Source organism: Triticum aestivum, chromosome 6A (assembly GCF_018294505.1).
Source record: "Triticum aestivum cultivar Chinese Spring chromosome 6A, IWGSC CS RefSeq v2.1, whole genome shotgun sequence".
NCBI lineage: Eukaryota > Viridiplantae > Streptophyta > Magnoliopsida > Poales > Poaceae > Triticum > Triticum aestivum.
In genome coordinates, this window is record NC_057809.1 from 454512826 (window position 1) to 454531669 (window position 18844).

Here is an 18844-nt window from a genome sequence, read left to right on the forward strand (position 1 = left end):
AGTAGGATTCGTCCCTTTCCTACTCCTACTAGGAGGGGGAAAGGAAGGGAGAGAAAGAGAAGGAAAGGGGGGCGCCGCCCCCCCTCTCCTAGTCCAATTCGGACAAAGGGGAGGGGGAGCGCTACCTGCCCTAGGCAGGCCCCTCTCTCTTTCCCTTATGGCCCAACAAGGCCCATTAGCCCCGGGGGGTTCCGGTAACCCCTCCGGTACTCTGGTAAAATCCCGATTTTACCCGGAATTCTTCCGATGTCCAAATGTAGGCTTCCAATATATCAATCTTTATGTCTCGACCATTTCGAGACTCCTTGTCATGTCTGTGATCATATCCGGGACTCCAAACTATCTTCGGTACATCAAAACATATAAACTCATAAAACCGATCGTCACAGAACTTTAAGCGTGCGGACCCTACGGGTTCGAGAACTATGTAGACATGACCGAGACATGTCTCCGGTTAATAACCAATAATGGAACCTGGATGCTCATATTGGTTCCTACATATTCTACGAAGATCTTTATCGGTCAAACCGCATAACACTATGCGTTGTTCTCTTTGTCATCGGTATGTTACTTGCCTGAGATTCGATCGTCGGTATCCCAATACCTAGTTCAATCTCGTTACCGGCAAGTCTCTTTACTCGTTTCGTAATGCACTATCCCGCAACTAACTCATTAGTTGCATTGCTTGCAAGGCTTATAGTGATGTGCATTACCAAGAGGGCCCAGAGATACCTCTCCGACAATCGGAGTGACAAATCCTAATCTCGATCTATGCCAACTCAACAAGTACCATCGGAGACACCTTTAGAGCACCTTTATAATCACCCAGTTACATTGTGACGTTTGGTAGCACACAAAGTGTTCCTCCGGTATTCGGGAGTTGCATAATCCCATAGTCATAAGAACATGTATAAGTCAGGAAGAAAGCAATAGCAGTAAACAGAAACGATCAAGTGCTAAGCTAACGGAATCGGTCAAGTCAATCACATCATTCTCCTAATGATGTGATCCCGTTAATCAAATGGCAACTCATGTCTATGGTTAGGAAACATAACCATCTTTGATCAACGAGCTAGTCAAGTAGAGGCATACTAGTGACATTCTATTTGTCTATGTATTCACACATGTACCATGTTTCCGGTTAATACAATTCTAGCATGAATAATAAACATTTATCATGAAATAAGGAAATAAATAATAACTTTATTATTGCCTCTAGGGCATATTTCCTTCAAACACCCCTTCATTAACGGAACCAGGTGGCATTTTCCAAGTTTATTTAGCTGGGAGCGCCCAGGGAGCTGCATTATTCCCAAGCCGCGTGGGTCCGTCCCTGTGGCATGTATCCCTTCTTTTTATGTCTTTAGCTTACGTTGTTGGGGGCGCCCCTCGGGTTGCATCATCCCCAAGCCGCTCGGGCCGGACCCAGTGACGCGTATCGTTCATGCATTTACTTGAGCTAGTTTGCCTTTCATGCTTAATCTATCTATGATTATCACCTGCTTGATTGTCGCCCACCGCGGGAGCCGCGCGCTGGTCATCTTTCTTTAGGACCCTTCACGTGAGAGCGTTAGGCACGGCGTCTGTGCTCTGGTCCATCCCTGCAGCGTCGATAAATCCAACGGCTGAGCTCTGTCTGGTGGGCCGGTCTCGTTCACGTCACGTCCTGGGGCCGTTGGTGCTTGGCTTTCTCACGCGATAACCTCAAAAGATTCGTTCGATGCAGGCTGTCTAACCACCTCGCAGGACCAACACAACAAACAAGAATCAAGATCAGGTGCAACCCGCCTTGAGGTAGGGCCTCGTGACTCCCGCGCTGGCTCACGAGTGCCCAGACACACCTCGTCTAGCCCTGCCGTGCAAGCCACGTGTCAGGGCGGGGCTGTACACACCCCGGGGGCTCTCCGCAGTAGGGAGTCCCCTCCCACGTACTAGAGGCGGATCGGCAATCACCATGGCGATTGGTGCCCTTCCTCGCACTAACTTGCAGGAACTTCCTGAAGGCTACAGCAGGCGGTACCGCGAACTCTCTCTCTCTTTTCCCGTGCGATTCGCTTGCGCGTTAAAAGGGGGGCACCTGAGCATCGCGACTCGGGAGCTTTTACTGGCTCTCCAGCCCTCACCCCTGGCCTTGACCACGGCATCGTGACCTGGCATACTAGCGGCGGCTGAGCTCGCTCGAGGGCCAGGACCCGAGGACATAGAGCACCAGGAAGAACATGGAGAAGAGGGGGAGGCCCGCACGGACCTAACCTAGCTACTCAGCAGCGGCCGACGCCCAAGCCTGGCATCTCGCCAAGGACCAACCCTAGATTGCCAAGATAAGTTTCACGCTTGGGTCAACCAATCGCTACAGTGTAGAGTTATCATTTGTGTTGCCCAGATGCGGCGACGTAGTCTCCCTCTCTTACCTCTAGGTGGTCGCTTGCGCGCCAAAGGGGACCTCCTGAGCATCGCGTCTCGGGGGCTCTTACTGGGCCTCGGGCCGCTCACCTCCTGGCCTTGACCACGACATCGCGACCTGGCATACCAGCGACGACTGAAGGGGAAAGGGGAAACAGGAAAGGGGACTAGGACCTGTCGGCGTAGAGCACCACGCCATCGTGAGGTTGGAAAGGGGAAACGGAGCCAAAACAGAGCACGCACATGCACAACTTCATAATAAGGATAATATCAACAAAAGACATTACAGACACCTTAGACGCCCCAGCGGGGTACTTTTTAATTCCTCGCAGGGGACAAAAGGAAGGGAATCCCTAGGAGATCTATCTACACACGCCGAACGACACCGGGGCCATCATCAACAATGGGCCACGAGAGCCCGGCGCCAACCCCATCCAGATCATCGATGGCGATGGCCAGACGCTGCAACCTTGCTCCAGGCCCGACGGGAGCTCGGGGCACGTAGCTGTCGTCGCTCGTCTCCGGAGACTCCAAGAGCTCGAGAGAGTCGCTGGACCACCAGGAGCCGCCACTATCGCTGGAGGAGCTGTAGGCGAGGCATGCGGCAGGCCCAGCGCCCACCGCTGCGCCGTCCTGGCGACCTCGTCGAAGACCTTGAAGAACACCATGGAGGCGCCATCATACTCGAAATGGATCGTGAGGGCGCCCTCCATGCGGTAGACTCGGGCAATCTCGCCCCAGCCTCGGGTAATGAGATCCTCCCGGAGGCGATGGCTTTAGTTGCCGCTCCAGTCGCCGGGGCGTCGCAGTCGGCGTGCTGCAGCCAAAGCTCGAGGGCCCCCCTTGGCGGCATCTCTGCAGAGAAGAAGGAAGGGAAGCGAATCCAAGTGCTCGGGGGCATCGCTGCCCACAGCACGAACTCGTACGAGGAGTCTGCAGCGTGGACCCCTGGGCGACGGCGTGCGCCTCCGCGGCACGGCAGCCTCGGCCCTGGCGCGGGCGGCGGCGCTCATCGCTCCTTCCTTCGGAATCATCAGCGTGAGCATACAAGGGCAACGGGTACCCAGGAGGCGGCCTCTCGTACCACGGCCGAGACACCACCGGCCTCAAGACCATTTCTCGGCGATGGGACCTCCTCTTCTTCGGCGGGAGCAGCTCGGGCTCATTGAGGGGAGCCTTGCCCTTCTCCGCGGCCGAGAACCTCCGAATTGGTGCTATGACTGCACCAGCAAGGAGTGGAGCAAGGAAGGAGAAGAAGCGAGAGAGGCAGAGGAGAGACGGGTGATGGGGCTCCGCCCCACCCCCCATTTATAGCCAAAGGGAGGCCAACCGCCGGCCTCCGCGATCTAAGGTAATAATGATGGCTTTTCCTTGCATGCAGCAGGGACTCGTCAAGTCGGGCAGTAGCCGAGGCTGCATGGGGAAGCAGAAACGCCCACGTCCAATCAACCGCCACGCGTCGAGCAAGGACGCAGGCTATTGGGGCTCGCGGTGCTCCGCACTTGCCCCTTGGCTTTGCCTCGAAGCCAAGCCCGAGCGCGCCTTGGGCCTGGGGGCTACTGTCGGCGTTCTGGGAACGGGTGTCCCCAGACTTGTCTGCCTGCGGCCCACGGCATGGATCTGCAAGTGGGACCGTACGACCCATCTTCACCAACAAGCATTCAAGACCCTCGCGAGGGGACAAGCCTCGCGAGGTGGACGACACAAGACCTTCTCAGGAGCGGCCTCACCAGGCTGGCTCGTGAGGGGCGGAGAGATCAAGGCCAGGCAAACCTCACGAGGTTCCAATGACGTGAGCCATGACGATCGAGACCAGGCGGGTGCCAGTGCTCACAGTGTCCTTATTTCCTCTTTGGTGCTAAGGAGGCACGCGCAGATGAAGAGTACCGAGGTGTCAAGCAAAGGTTTCCATATCGGTGCAACGAGACCAAGACCAGCAGGACGGCATGACGGAGGTCACCGTAGAGCGTAAGACGGTGTCACCACCAGAGCCTTTGGTAGGCGAAGACTGCTTTTGTCAGGATAACTTGTACTAGCTGTCCCCTTTCAAATTGGCCATTGTTGGCTTCCTTCCCGCTCAATATTTGGGGGAGAGGACCAGGGCCTCTATAAATAGGATTAGCCACTACAGCTATGGGGGGGATCAACCTCATCTTAGATCTGAGCCACCACATCCTTAGCCACACACCAACCAAGCACAAGAACACCTCACCTCAGGAGGTTGTTCTTCCCCTTGTACTGTTCATCATCAGCCCAAAAGGCAATCCACCACACCACACTGGAGTAGGGTATTACACCGCAACGGTGGCCCGAACCAGTATAAATCTTGTGTCTCTTGTGTTGCAAGTTCGTCGAGCTAGCCTTTGAGATCGCGAAGTGCTTGAGGGCGTGATCGGTGAGGGAGAGATCTTCGCGCGCACCCCAGTGTTCGAACCTTAAGGGTTTTGCCGGAACCCAAAATCCGACAAATCTTTCCTACCCTGGCAATATTCTCTAGATTCAATATTAATCTTCCTACCAACCGTATAAATATTTTTAACTTTTAAGAGAGCTTTCCAGTAAGGGGAGTCTGAGAATCTAGGCCCAACAGAGGCCACAGACTTATTTCTCAGGTATCACGCGCGCACAATATCTTGCCACATCCCATTTTGAGTCTCAAGTTTCCACCACCACTTAACCATCAAGCTAATATTTTTTTACGTAGATCTTTAACCCCCAAACCACCTTTCTCTTTGGATCTACAAATCCTGCTCCTTTTAACAAGGTAATATGTTCTCTTCTTATTACACCCTTGCCAAAAGAACATATTGCCAAGGTAATATGTTGTAACAAACATAACTTCAGTTTTATACACCAACAAATCACCTAAGAAAAGTACCCCATCAACCATGAAAGCAAAGTGAAAAAGAAAAAGACATGAAAAACATATGTGCAAGTATCAAATTTAGTGTCTCAGTGATCATCCTAAATACTCCCATTGCACGTCTAGCTATCCATCCATGAAACCCCCATTTCTCTAGCTTCCCAGTGTGAACTTCATGCAGATGGGTAGGTTAACCTTAGCAAGAGAAAGCAAGGAAGAAGGGAACATCCATATACCATCCCCATAGATAAAACCAGAGGCAACTGCAGGCATCAGCAACATCCAAGAAAAGAAGGGAACATCCAGTGTGCTGGGGGGCTATGCCCCCTCCCCCTCCCCCAGCTTTGACAGGAGTAGCGACCGATGTTCGAAAGGTGATGGATTCAGACATATTGATGTAATGCTTTGTAAAGTCTTGGTGAATAATTAATAAAATGGTTGCATGCATCTTCCAATGCAGAGGTTGGGATCATCCTCTTTTTCTAAAAAAGATGTCCTGTGTTGTAACAAACAGTTTTTTTCGAACCAGGCTATACCCCTTTTCATGGCAAATGAACGAAAATACAACTGTTCTACAAATATTCCGGGTGAAGGAAAGAGTTAGAGCAAGTTCGAGCACTGCGAGAAAACCCACTTGCATTCGCCCGCCGTCGAGACAAACGCCATGGAGCAAAAATCTAGGCAGCACAACTCCAATCCCAAAGCTAAGTCTAATTATTACAACCCAAAACAAGTGGAGCGGGAGACCAACCAGGGACCAACATATCTAACCGCAATCCATTAGAAGTATCACCGCAGTAGACCCGGCTACTCTCCTTTAATCGGTCATCTAGCGGCGGCGCGCAGCTTCATCGAACGCATCATGCTCGATCTGACCATCTCAGCACCAACGCGCAGTTCCTTAGCATCATCCCCTTGCTGAAAACCGGCCCAATACAGCAAAAACGAACACATGAAAAAACAATCTGAAAAGGGTCTTAATTTGTTTCTTCTCAAAAGTAACGCGGTTACGAGCTAACCAGATGGCTCAACAAGCAGCTGCAAGGCCCATAGTGTAGTACTTCTCTCCTGCAGGGAGGAAGGTATGACACCACGCGAAATATTGTTAATAATTGTTCGGACAACTATCAGTACCTAGTACCACCCCAACAGATCGCCAAACAACTGTAGCCACCGGACAAGTAAAAAACAAATGTTGGAAAGATTCCAATTCGCTGCAAAAGGAACAACTAGGATTTCCTAGTCGTTTTTTCTTTTTCATAACTTGTCTAGTAAGGACTGCATCCTGCAACAACTGCCATAAAATTGATCTTGATTTTAAGGGGGATTTTTGCCTTCCATATCCTTCTATAATGGCACCCGCTAAGGGGACTCTCAAGCCATTTATACATAGATTTGGTAGAGAATTTACCACTCTTACTAAGCCCCCAATACACGCGATCACTACCCTCAGTCAAGTGAATATCAGATATGGTTTTACACATAACATCCCGCTGCCCAAGCAGGCCAGGAGTAAGCCTTCATCTGAAGAAGGTGCAAACATCAACAAAACCAAACTTATCTACAGTACATTCTTGGATGTTGCAAATGTGGAACAACAGGGGGTATTGCTCCTGAAATGGGATCAACCCTTTGATCGAATCTTTCCTACCCTGGCAATATGTCCCAGATTCAATATTAATCTTCCTACCAGCCGTATAAAGATTTTTAATTTTTAAGAGAGCTTTCCAGTAGGGGGAGTCTGAGAATCTAAGCCCAACATAGGCCACAGACTTATTTCTCAAGTATCACGCGCGTACAATATCTTGCCACATCCCATTTTGAGTCTCAAGTTTCCACCACCACTTAACCATCAAGCTAATATTTTGTTTATGTAGATCTTTAACCCCCAAACCACCTTTCTCTTTGGATCTACAAATCCTGCTCCATTTAACAAGGTAATATGTTCTCTTCTTATTACACCCTTACCAAAAGAACATATTGCCAAGGTAATATGTTGTAACAAACATAACTTTAGTTTTATACACCAACAAATCACCTAAGAAAAGTACCCCATCAATCATGAAAGCACAATGAAAAAGAAATTGACATGAAAAACATATGTGCAAGTATCAAATTTAGTGTCTCAGTGATCATCCTAAATACTCCCATTGCACGTCCAGCTATCCATCCATGAAACCCCCATTTCTCTAGCTTCCCGGGTGAACTTCATGCAGACGGGCGGGTTAACCTTAGCAAGAGAAAGAAAGGAAGAAGGGAACATCCATATACCATCCCCACAGATAAAACCAGAGGCAACTGCAGGCATCCGCAACATCCAACAAAAGAAGGGAACATCCAGTGTGCTGGGAGGGCTGTGCACCCCCCTCCCCCAGCTTTGAACCAACCTATGAAGACATTATTTTTAGGAGGACATAGATGAAAACATTTTTAGCCTTTGGCCCCTTCAAACACTCATATTTTGTCATTGGCCCCCAGCAGAATACGTCTAGCTCCGCCACTGCTAACCGATTATCTTCAGTGACTTCTCAGTTCTCACACACAGATTACTACTTTGATTCGTATATATACAGTACTATAAAATGTCAAGTACAATCAAACAATGCTTTGTCTAGTAACAAACATAGCTTTAGTTTTATACACCAACAGAACACCTAAAGAAGTACCTCATCAATCATGGAAGCCCAGTGAAAAAGAAAAGAACATCAGAAACATATGTACAAGTATCAAATTTAGTGTCCCAGGGATCATCCCAGATCCATCCATGAAATGGCCGTTTCTCTAGCTTCCCGGTGTGAACTTCATGCAGATGGGCGGGTTAACCTTAGCAAGAGAAAGCAAGGAAGAAGGGAACATCCATATACCATCCCCACAGATAAAACCAGAGGCAACTGCAGGCATCAGCAACATCCAAGAAAAGAAGGGAACATCCAGTGTGCTGCCCCCCCCCCCCCCCCCTCCCCCAGCTTTGAACCAACTTGTGAAGACATTATTTTTAGGAGGACTTAGATAAAAACATTTTTAGCCTTTGGCCCCTTCAAACACTCATATTTTCCCATTGGCCCCCAGCAGAATACGTCTAGCTCCGCCACTGCTGACCGACTTCTCAGTTCTCACACACAGATTACTACTATGCTTCGTATATATACAGTACTATAAAATGTCAAGTACAATCAAACAATGCTTTGTCTAGTATTTAGTTTTATACACCAACAGAACACCTAAAGAAATACCTCATCAATCATGGAAGCACAGTGAAAAAGAAAAGAACATCAGAAACATATGTACAAGTATCAAATTTAGTGTCTGAGGGATCATCCTAGATCCATCCATGAAATGGCCGTTTCTCTAGCTTCCCGGTGTGAACTTCATGCAGATGGGCGGGTTAACCTTAGCAAGAGAAAGCAACGAAGAAGGGAACATCCATATACCATCTCCACAGATAAAACCAGAGGCAACTGCAGGCACCAGCAGCGTGGCCTCCTTTCTCTTCATCTTGTGCCAGCTGAAGACTACCAAGCTCCCTACACACATGTCGACGGCAAAGTTGGCGCCAACTAGGAACGGCACAGCCATCGCCATCGGAAGGGGAACGTACTTCCGGTACTTCTGCGTCGAGAAGTCCCTCAGAAGGTTGACGAGCACAGAAAATGCGAAGCAAGCTGCAGACAGCTCGAGGCAACGCTTTGGCAGTGCAGAGAAGCCCTCGACGCCGAGAATGGCCATGTTCCGGTATATCAGCGCGTACGGGGCCTTCCAGTACCCGTCTGGGTTTCCAATATCAAATGCTTTGTAGAAGAGCAAGAATGTAGACGGCGCGATGATGCAGCCCATGACTGTACCAATGGCCTGCCCGACAAGCAGTGATCTCGGTGATGTCAGTGTCAGATGGCCCGTCTTGTAGTCATGCATCAGATCTGCGGAGACTTGCACTAGCTGCTTCACTATCGCACAACCAACAAGGCCGGCAATGACACCATCATCCTTCCCTCCCCAGGCTGCAAAGATGAAGAGAGCAATCTTGCCATAATTATAGCTCATGCTCATGTCAGTGAGCCCAGCTCCATAGGCATTGGAGAACCCCAGCACGGGAGCAAGCACATAAGCTACAACGACATAGTACCACTTGGCCTGCCGGAACATTGTCGGTATGACAATTATAGCAATGATGCTTAATGAGGCATATCCGGCATACGCTAGCCAGTTTGGAATCATCAAATGTGGTGAAGACCTCATTGCGCTGCAAATCATCAAATGAAACTGTATCCTCGTTTGCCGCTGCAATTCACTCAGCATTAGCTAAAGCTTTGGTGACAAAATGTGGAATTAATTAATTTTGCAGTGCATATTTACCTCTCTTAACATGTTTACGGTTGGATTGTGCATGCAGACTCTTAGCAGTGATGCCTGTGAGTTTGATGAAGTGATAGAGGCCATCCCCCATGATCAGAGCTACACACATGAAGGACTGCACATAAAAACACATTAAAGGTTGTACGAAAGTACAGGGTGTCGTGTAGATTCATTTGAAATTACCAAGTGATTTATCAAGCAAACCTTGTAACCAAACAAGCTTGTCATGCTGCTTTCTGGTACATTTGCCGGGTACCAAATGCCCTTTTGTTTGCTGATGAGTGGCCACATTATTCCCCAAGAAAGTACCGCACCGAAAAGTGTGGATAGGTTTACAAGGTGTGAGCAGATCATCCCCGCGCCGACATATGTGAGACTAAAATCAAAGAAGAACCTGATAGTTGAAAGAGTCAAGAGTTAGGAGAATTAGGCATGAGACAAATTAGCATGAAAACAGAACTATGAGCAATGGGCAACCCATAGGGTATACGTTTGTTTCCAAGCCTTTAGACCAAAAGTAGGGAATTGTAGAAACCCACAACTCTGGCCACCTGTGTAGAACCATTGGAAGAAGCTCCACAGGAGGCTGATCACGAAGCTCCTCACAAATCCACGGACCTGCATTCTGACATGAGAGATGAAGTCAGGCCATGAATTCACCATGTATCGTCAAGACTGATGATTTTTTCAGCATATGTGGGACAAGAGGCTTGTACTTTGCGTTCTTTTCTCCTTGAGGGGTATGGAACCCGTTTATGAGTACAGCAGTTGCAGTCCCGCTTGGATAAGTCAATTTGTAATCTATGACCAAAGCCTGAAATGGGATGCAAACCATCGGAGGAGACACAAAAATATACGGTCATAAATGGTGTTTTACATGTATGTCTTCATCACAGCAACTAAAATTATTGCTTTATCTTACAAAAACATGTATGCCTTCAAACCTGTAGCAGCATATTTTTTGTGCGAGTATATAAGATGATAAATTGAGAAAGGGTGTGTAAGTCTGTCACATTTATCCTACGAGTTTCCTCTTTTCATTCTACAAATTTAGTTCAGTTTACCATTGGTCAATGCTAACGAAAATGTGACATGGAGTACAAAACTAGAGTAGAATGTAAAGCACATGGTACTGTGAACCCGGGGAAAGAAAGTCCTGAATTTGCAGAGACAGAGCTGATGATACGTTGAACGATTTTAGCACACCTTTCTGAGCGGAAGCAAGTTGAGGAGCCCCACGAAGCTAATGGCTAGTAGGAATCCGGCCATCCACCCGAACCCGGGCTCCTTATAGCTCACCGGCGCGTTGCCCGGCGTGCTCACCCCGGCAAGCTCGTACGTCTTCTTGTTCAGAGCCAGCAACGACGACCCGAACCCACCTGCGCGCACAATATTCCCCATGTTGTAGATGCAGCCGTGGACTAATTGAGAAAGACCCGGCGGGATGCTAAACGGAGTGGTGCCGGGAGGAGAGGCGGGGGCGCGCACCGCCGAACCCCATGGTGTAGCAGGCGACGGCGCAGGTCTGGACGACGGTGTTCTCCTGCCGGGTGAAGGGGCGGGAGGGCACGCCGAGGCGCCCAAGCACGTGCGTCCACCCGCGGAGCGCGAGGAACGCGAGCAGCGCGGCGGAGACGTTGAGCGTGGGGATGATGCCCGTGGAGAGCGCGAGCTTGAGGATGATGACGGTGAAGACGAAGCCGATGAGCAGCGCCGCCACCAGGCCCCGCGCCGTTATCTGCTCGCGCCACGGCGGCACGCGCTCCTCGTGCTGCGCGGACGCGGCCGGCACCGGCTCCGGCTCCGGCTCCACGCCGCCGCCGGCCTCGCACCGTTCAATCTCGGTCGCCACGCCCCGCGCGGGAGTGACTTCCATGGAGGCTGTCCGGCGGCGGCACCAGCCTGGCAGAAGGCTCTCACCACAGGCCGGAGAGTAGCAAACACCACTCCAACACCAACGCCACAATATAGGAACTTCAACGCAAAAAGCTTGTCCTACACTAAGCAACAAAACCACGTCTTAGACCAACGCCGGTCACCTCCAAAAAACAATAACTTCAAAAGACAACTCTTGATTGCCTAAAAGAGTTTGACAGGTGGGTGGCGACCACTCTTGATTGTTTGAAGTTGGCAGGTAGATGTCGAGACTCAGAGAACCCTGAAAAAAGTTATTATTTTGGACTCACCAACGATGACGTACATAGCGTCCCTGTCGAATAATCTAAAACCGCGGCGAGCACCAAAGAAATACCAACTAGGACCTCCAAGCCATTTTTCCTAAAGCAATGCTCTCAACAGAGAAATGATGTTGAGGACACCAATCCGAAGGTGTGCTTAGACTTTTGCCTAGTGACATCTAATCAAGTTATTTATTTGGATAGGCGACGGAATAAGCACAAGTACAACATCTCGATCTCTGCAAACCAGAAAAACAGTCCAATAGTAAATGGACTACCACCATGCTCCAAATCACGGATCCAAGGAAGATTTCGACCATGGATTAGTGCCGAAGAGGAGTGCATTGAGTGAGCTCGTGAGAAACATGTCGTCACTACTATGCACCTACCAGAGACGATCAAGGTCAAGAGGCGAACAAACGAGAGACAGAGCCAACATGAAACCCAGGTGGATAGCGAGGCCCAACAACGTCACAAGGCCCGGCCCAGCCCAGAGATTAAGCGCTCCAACAATACAAGAAGGTGCGACTGGCATGTGGAGGGGGCAATCAAGAATAGTGTACCAAGAATCAGTCTATCCTTCTCCTACTTTTCTTCCTCCTCAAGTTGTCGCGTCAGCATTTCTTCCCCAATTCCGGCGTGACGCCGCGAACGCTGTATCGATTATGGTGTATAATCGAGTGAGGGTCGTGACATCAGATATCAGAGACATCTCAATCCACAACATCCTTCGAATCAGCCGGGTAAATCCCTGCGTGAGGCCGAATTGGGGGAAAATTTTCCCCGATCCATCAGTTCGAGCAACGGGTCGGTAGATTTCGGGGCGCAGGATCTGAGCGGAGGCGTCCAGGGTGATCATGAAGAAGGTGGTGGAGGAGATTGCGCAGACGTGCAAGAAGAGTGAGGTGGCGGCCGCATCCATCCAGTTGCCGCTCACCACAGCCCAGAACCTAGGAGCCTGGATTCTGATAGTGGATTCGACCATGGAGGTACTTCACATCTCCATCGAGGTGGTGGCGGTGGGGGGGGGGTCACGTCACGACGCTGGAATCCGGTACCTCGCTGATGACTCCACAACAGCCTCATGGGCAGCGACCCACGAGCAACAACAATGCTGAAGCACACCAGGGTGATGCGATTTGGGCACCCTTGGCCCCAGCGCCCGCCCTGGTTAGGGGTAAGAAAAACTTTCCCCAAACTCCGGTTCGATTCGAGTTGGGGGTTTAGTCTGGCATGGAGGAGAGTGAGAGATCCAGTAGCAGGAGTCGGTTTGGATAGTCTCACATGCCAAAGATAGATTTCCTCGTTTTCATGGGGGAAATGCTCGATGGTGGAAAGGAGTGTGTGACAAATATTTTTCCATGTATCATGTGCCTAGAGACACTTGGGCAACGTTTGCCACCATGCATTTCACAGGCAATGCAATTCTGTGGTTGCAAACTTATGAGGCAGACACTAGTGTAGAAACGGGATATAGTGTCAGTTCATGAGGCCCTTTAGTACCGGTTCTGGAACCGAAACTAAAGGGCGGGGACTAAAGGTTCTCCCCTTTAGTCCCAGTTCAACACGAACCGGGGCCAAAGGGCCACCACGTGGCACGAGCCCGCGCCGGGGGCTGGGAGACCTTTAGTCCCGGTTGGTAACACCAATCGGGAGTAAAAGGTTTAGGGGTTTTGGTTTTATGATTTATTTTTCCTTTAATTTTGTGTTTCCATTTAATTTTTTCATTTGCTGGTATTTTACGATACCACATATTGTACACGTTATGCATATATATAAATAGAATTTCTCATAGAACCTATATATATATATGACAAATGTTTCCTACAAGCAGTGGTAGTTACCACCACTTGCATTTTGTATGTTGTATATAGTATCTGTCGAAACTGAGCGTATGTATATGTAGTATTGTCGGTGTCAAAACCGGCGGATCTCGGGTAGGGGGTCCTGAGCCGTGCGTCTAAGGCGGATGGTAACAGGAGGCAGGGGACACGATATTTACCCAGGTTCGGGCCCTCTTGATGGAGGTAATACCCTACGTCCTGCTTGATTGATCTTGATGATATGAGTATTACAAGAGTTGATCTACCACGAGATCGTAGAGGCTAAACCCTAGAAGCTAGCCTATGGTATGACTGTATGTTGTCCTACGGACTAAATCTTCCGCTTTATATAGACACCGGAGGGGGATAGGGTTACACAAAGTCGGTTACAAGGGAGGAGATCTACACATCCGTATCGCCAAGCTTGCCTTCCACGCCAAGAAGAGTCGGTTACAAGGGAGGAGATCTACGGGACGAAGTCTTCAATCTTGTATCTTCATAGTCCTACAGTCCGGCCAAAGGATATAGTCCAGCTGTCCGGAGACCCCCTAATCCAGGACTCCCTCAGTAGCCACTGAACCAGGCTTCAATGACGATGAGTCCGACGCGCAGATTTGTCTTCGGCATTGCAAGGCGGGTTCTTCCTCCGAATACTCCATGGAAGATTTTGGACACAAGGACAGTGTCCGGCTCTGCAAAACAAGTTTCACATACCACCGTAGAGAGAATAATATTTCCACAAATATAATCTGCTGACACGCTTGACAGCATGACATCATACTGCGGCCTAGTCATTATTCGAACCGTTTTTCTCAACCAGCACTGCACATATCGAGGCGGTTTTCTTGACACATCTTGTCAAAGCAGAGATCGTGTCCCCTTATCACGTGATTCTCATCAATACAGGTATGGGTAACCCAACCGTGCCATCAATTACGGCGTTTGGGGAATAAGCGATTTTACCAGGTATGTGGGGAGGCGTATTGCCTCTTACGCCCTTATAAAGGGACAAAGATTCACCCTTTTTACCCACGCCTTCTCCCTCCTTGCTTATCCATTCTCATGCACTCGAGCTCCAGCGCCCAAGTTCGCGTCTTTCTTCTCAAACCACTCCAAGCATGTCCGGAGCGGGAGGCAAGTGGATGGTCTCCTCCGTCATGGAGGAGCACGTCGCAAAGCTACGTGAAGCCAGATATCTTGCCGCGGACATCGCGCACCGGCTACCAGATGCGGGGCAGATCGTCCCTACGCCCGCAGCCCATGAGAGGGTAGTTTTCCTTACCCACTTTGTCCGCGGACTGGGATTTCCCCTTCACCCGTTTGTCTACGGGCTCATGTTCTACTACGGGCTGGATTTTTCATGATCTGGCCCCCAATTTCATCCTCAACATCTCGGTGTTTATCGTCGTGTGCGAGGCCTTCCTCCACATCAGGACCCACTTCGGCCTGTGGCTGAAGACCTTCAATGTTAAACCGAAGGTGGTGGTCGGCCAGCAAGCGGAGTGCGGAGGCGCCATTGTGGGCAAAATACCTAACGTCACCTGGCTCGAAGGCTCCTACGTGGAGACCATAAAGGGGTGGCAATCGGGGTGGTTCTACATCAACGAGTCGCGTGACACCAACTAGGTGGAGGCCCCCAAATTTCGATCCGGAATCCCCACGCGGCTCACCTCCTGGAAAGAGAAGGGCATGTCCTGGGGTTCCCCAGTAGAGCTGACCGGACTCCAGACCTACATCAAGAACATGATGAGCAAGAAAATCAAGCTTGTCAACGTGGTCCAGGTCATGCTCTTTCGCCGGATTCTCCTGTGTCAACGACGGGTATTCAATTTGTGGGAGTTCGACCCGGCCGAGCACCAGACGTTGCGAGAGCTCTTCGACACGACTCACAAGGAAGTCTAGAAGGTGCTGTTCAAGGGTGCTGAGGTACCTCCTCCCCTTAGCGAGGACCGCGGACTCAGCGCAAAGCGCCACGCCAATCCGGTAAGTTTTTGTATCTCATAGGATATTTATTTGCCCCAATTTTAATCATGTGCGGGATCTATGCTTCCATGCCATTAACAGGACCGGGTGGAGACAGCGGAGCGGATCAATTGCCCAGCCCCCCTGCTTGAAGATCCTGCAGATGCTCTCCTAACGGAGATGCTGGTTCCGGCGCCTTACGAGGTGCCGGTGAAGAAGGCCACATGGACCCGAGAGGGTCTCCAGCGCAAGGTTATATCGGACTCATCGTCCGATAACTCCGACGCGCCCTCCTCCCACGAAAACAAGGAGGAGGAAGAGGAAAGTTCTCCCCCTTAGCTAGGGGAGACAAGAAAAGGAAGGCAGACCCAACCGGGGAGGCCGAAGGGTCCAAGAAGGGAAGGACCCTCCTTCCGGACTGCTCCACGACGGCCGCCTACAGCGGCGACGAGTGGTTACCCAGGGATAAGCCCCTGGCGAAGTCGTAAGTATCCGGATACCATAGTAATTCATGGTATGTTTTATTGCACTGCTTCTTCTTACGCCGAATATGATTATGCAGTCCGTCCTGAGCCCGTCTTGACGTATCTTTGTCGGACGGTTCTTTGGACTCGTCGGATATGAATAGTGATTCACTTCCGACCGCCTCCACCCCTTGCCCTACGGACAACGTCGAGGTGTTGTCTAAAAAGGCACCAAGCTGAGGGGAGGTGGTCCTGGGGGCGCCTCGAGGCGACCTTCCGGACCCTGGGCGCAAAGGGAGCAAGACTCCCACGGGCTCCAAGTTCGGCCCTCAGCCGAACACTGCGCCGGAACCTTCGGTGGTTCCGGACTCCGGAAGGCGATCCCCCATTAAAAGGGGCAAGCGGCCCGTGCCGGTGGCCTCTGTCCATCCAGAGACACCGGATAACTTGCTGGAAGCGCTTCGCGGCGCTTCCATCGACGAAGAGCACCGCACTATCATGAGTGCGGTGGTCGAGAAAGTTCAGTCCGCCAAAAACGGACTGACCGAAGCTTGCGCCAGCCTCCTAACATGCTTTGAGCTAAGCAATCAAAATATAGGAAAATATTATCGCATAGACAGTAGCCCCTGATGCTCTGTTTGGCGTTCGCGAAGAAAGGCCGAATAGAGGATCAAATAATGACTCAGGATTCTAATCAGAATATGTCTATGTGCATATGCAGGCTTCACTGCTGGCCGCTGCCGCACGTACTATGGAGGTCGCTGCACTGAAGCAGGACCTTGAGCGGTCCGAAGACGAGCTCGGCCTTACCAAGAGGCAGATCGAGGAGAGCAAAGGTAGCAATACCTTGTCTATATATTAAAAAGAAATTCGGTTGTAAGTAATAGGATCATTATGAATTTGTCAGGGGCCACAACCGAGGTGGCGACCCTGAAGAAGGCGTTGTCCGAGGCCGAAGACAAAGCGGCCAAGGAGCGCATTGAGCGGGAAAAGCAAGAAGCCCGGGTAGGCGAGGTGTAGCAAGAGCTCGAGGCTCTCGCCAAAAAACACGAGTCCTTGGAGTTGGACTCTAAGACGCGAGAGTCCGAGCTTGCGAAGGCGCTCGAAAGCGCACGGAGCGCCAAGGATGAAGCCCACAAGGTCGTCCAGGAGATGGATGTGGTGAAGAAGATAGTAGCGGGTAAGGCATTCATTATGCAAAGAAAGCATGTGAAGGAAACTTTCCTTTTAATTACCCGAGTTCGGAGCTCTCTAGGAGCGTTCACAGATCTTCCCCACAGTGTACTAGATGCCGTGGAGTTTTACCGAGCTGAGGAGGGGAGCTCAACGGAAAAGTTGTTCTGTGTCAGTATACTAGGACCGAACACCCAATGCCCTTGAGAGACCAGCTGAAGCAACTGGTCGAGCTTCACAAGGCGGTCGAACAGGCCATGAAGGGTCTTATAGTCCGGATGTGGCCTGGCGATCCCCTGCCTAGCAGCTACTTTGGTTTGGTGAGGCGGCTCGTAGATGCCTGCCCACGGCTTGAAGTTATAAAGCAGCCCGTCTACATCGAGGGTGTGCATAGGGCTTTTGCCCGGGCAAAGGTGCACTGGGCGAAGCTGGACGCCATAAAGCTGGTGAAGGAGGGGCCGCCGGAGGGCAAGGAGCACCGCTGCCCCGAAATGTATTATGACAGTGTCCTGAAGGGTTCCCGCCTTGTGGCGGAGGAATGTGCCAGAGATGTAATTCTTGAATGAACATGCTCATGTGATCCTGTAATATGAAACGAGTTCATTTGCGCTATGCAACGCTTTTTAAATTTAAAATATTACCTTCTGCGCGGCTGTTTATAAAATTTGAGAGTTGGCTAGTCGTCGTCTTCTGCCCCCATGTAACTAGTACTGGGGTGTTCGGGATAAACCTGAGCATTCTTTATCCCAATTTTGGGTCCTTCGAGGGAGGTGTTCAGCACAACGAACCAGGCAATTAGACTATAAGGCTTTATCACTCTCACTTAGCCATAGAAGTCTAAAATTTTAAATTTTGGCGAAGCCCCTAGTATTCGGAAGGCCGAATTGGGGGCGCTATATACGCCTAAGTCGGACAAGGCCGACTCCTTGCCCGAAGCGGAAAAAGTCTTTAAGGACTTGAGACCTCTCGAACAGCGACCAGCTCTCGCCTTATCATGACAGTCACTTTTCGGCTTTCTCTACTGAGGTGCTCGTCCGAAAGAACCGGGACACAATCGTAGTAGTTCTCCCAGTGCTACCTTAGCCGATATAGTGGAACGTAAGGTACCAAAACATGGGAGCCGGGCAAACCCAACTATTGACCCAAGACATGATTCGGAGTTGATGCATATAATGCTATAAGTTTGGGATGCCACACTGTCAAAAGTGTTCGGACTTCTCACACCGTATTATGGGGTAAACGAAAGCCCATGGCATACTGGCCGTACCAGAATGTACGGGTGCAAGTTGTCGTAAATGAACATATAAGAAAAAAAGGGATGAATAATGCACTAATAATCTAATGCTATGCATTTTTTAAATAATACGTCGAAGCGTACTGATACAAGTAGTGCAATAAGTAGAAAATAGGACTATTTGACATGTCCTATCCAAGGGCAAGCTGCGTATGGATAGTAGAAAGCGGGTATATCGATTATTATTAGAGACCACCTGGGGATTCCCTTGTACATCTTAGCTTCTTGCCTCCTTGGTTGTTCCTTCCCGTAATGTGTCCAGCAATCGTACTGCCGGAAAGGGCTTCCAGAGAGCTAGGTCCTGAAAGAGAAAAAAATGATAAAGGTATGCA

At 50.1% G+C, this 18844-nt stretch overlaps 1 pseudogene; it reads right to left on the reverse strand.

The window, feature by feature from the left end:
- Positions 1-8427: 8427 nt before the first annotated feature.
- Positions 8428-11593, reverse strand: LOC123127871 (metal-nicotianamine transporter YSL2-like; annotated as a pseudogene).
- Between the last annotated feature and the right edge of the window lie 7251 nt (positions 11594-18844).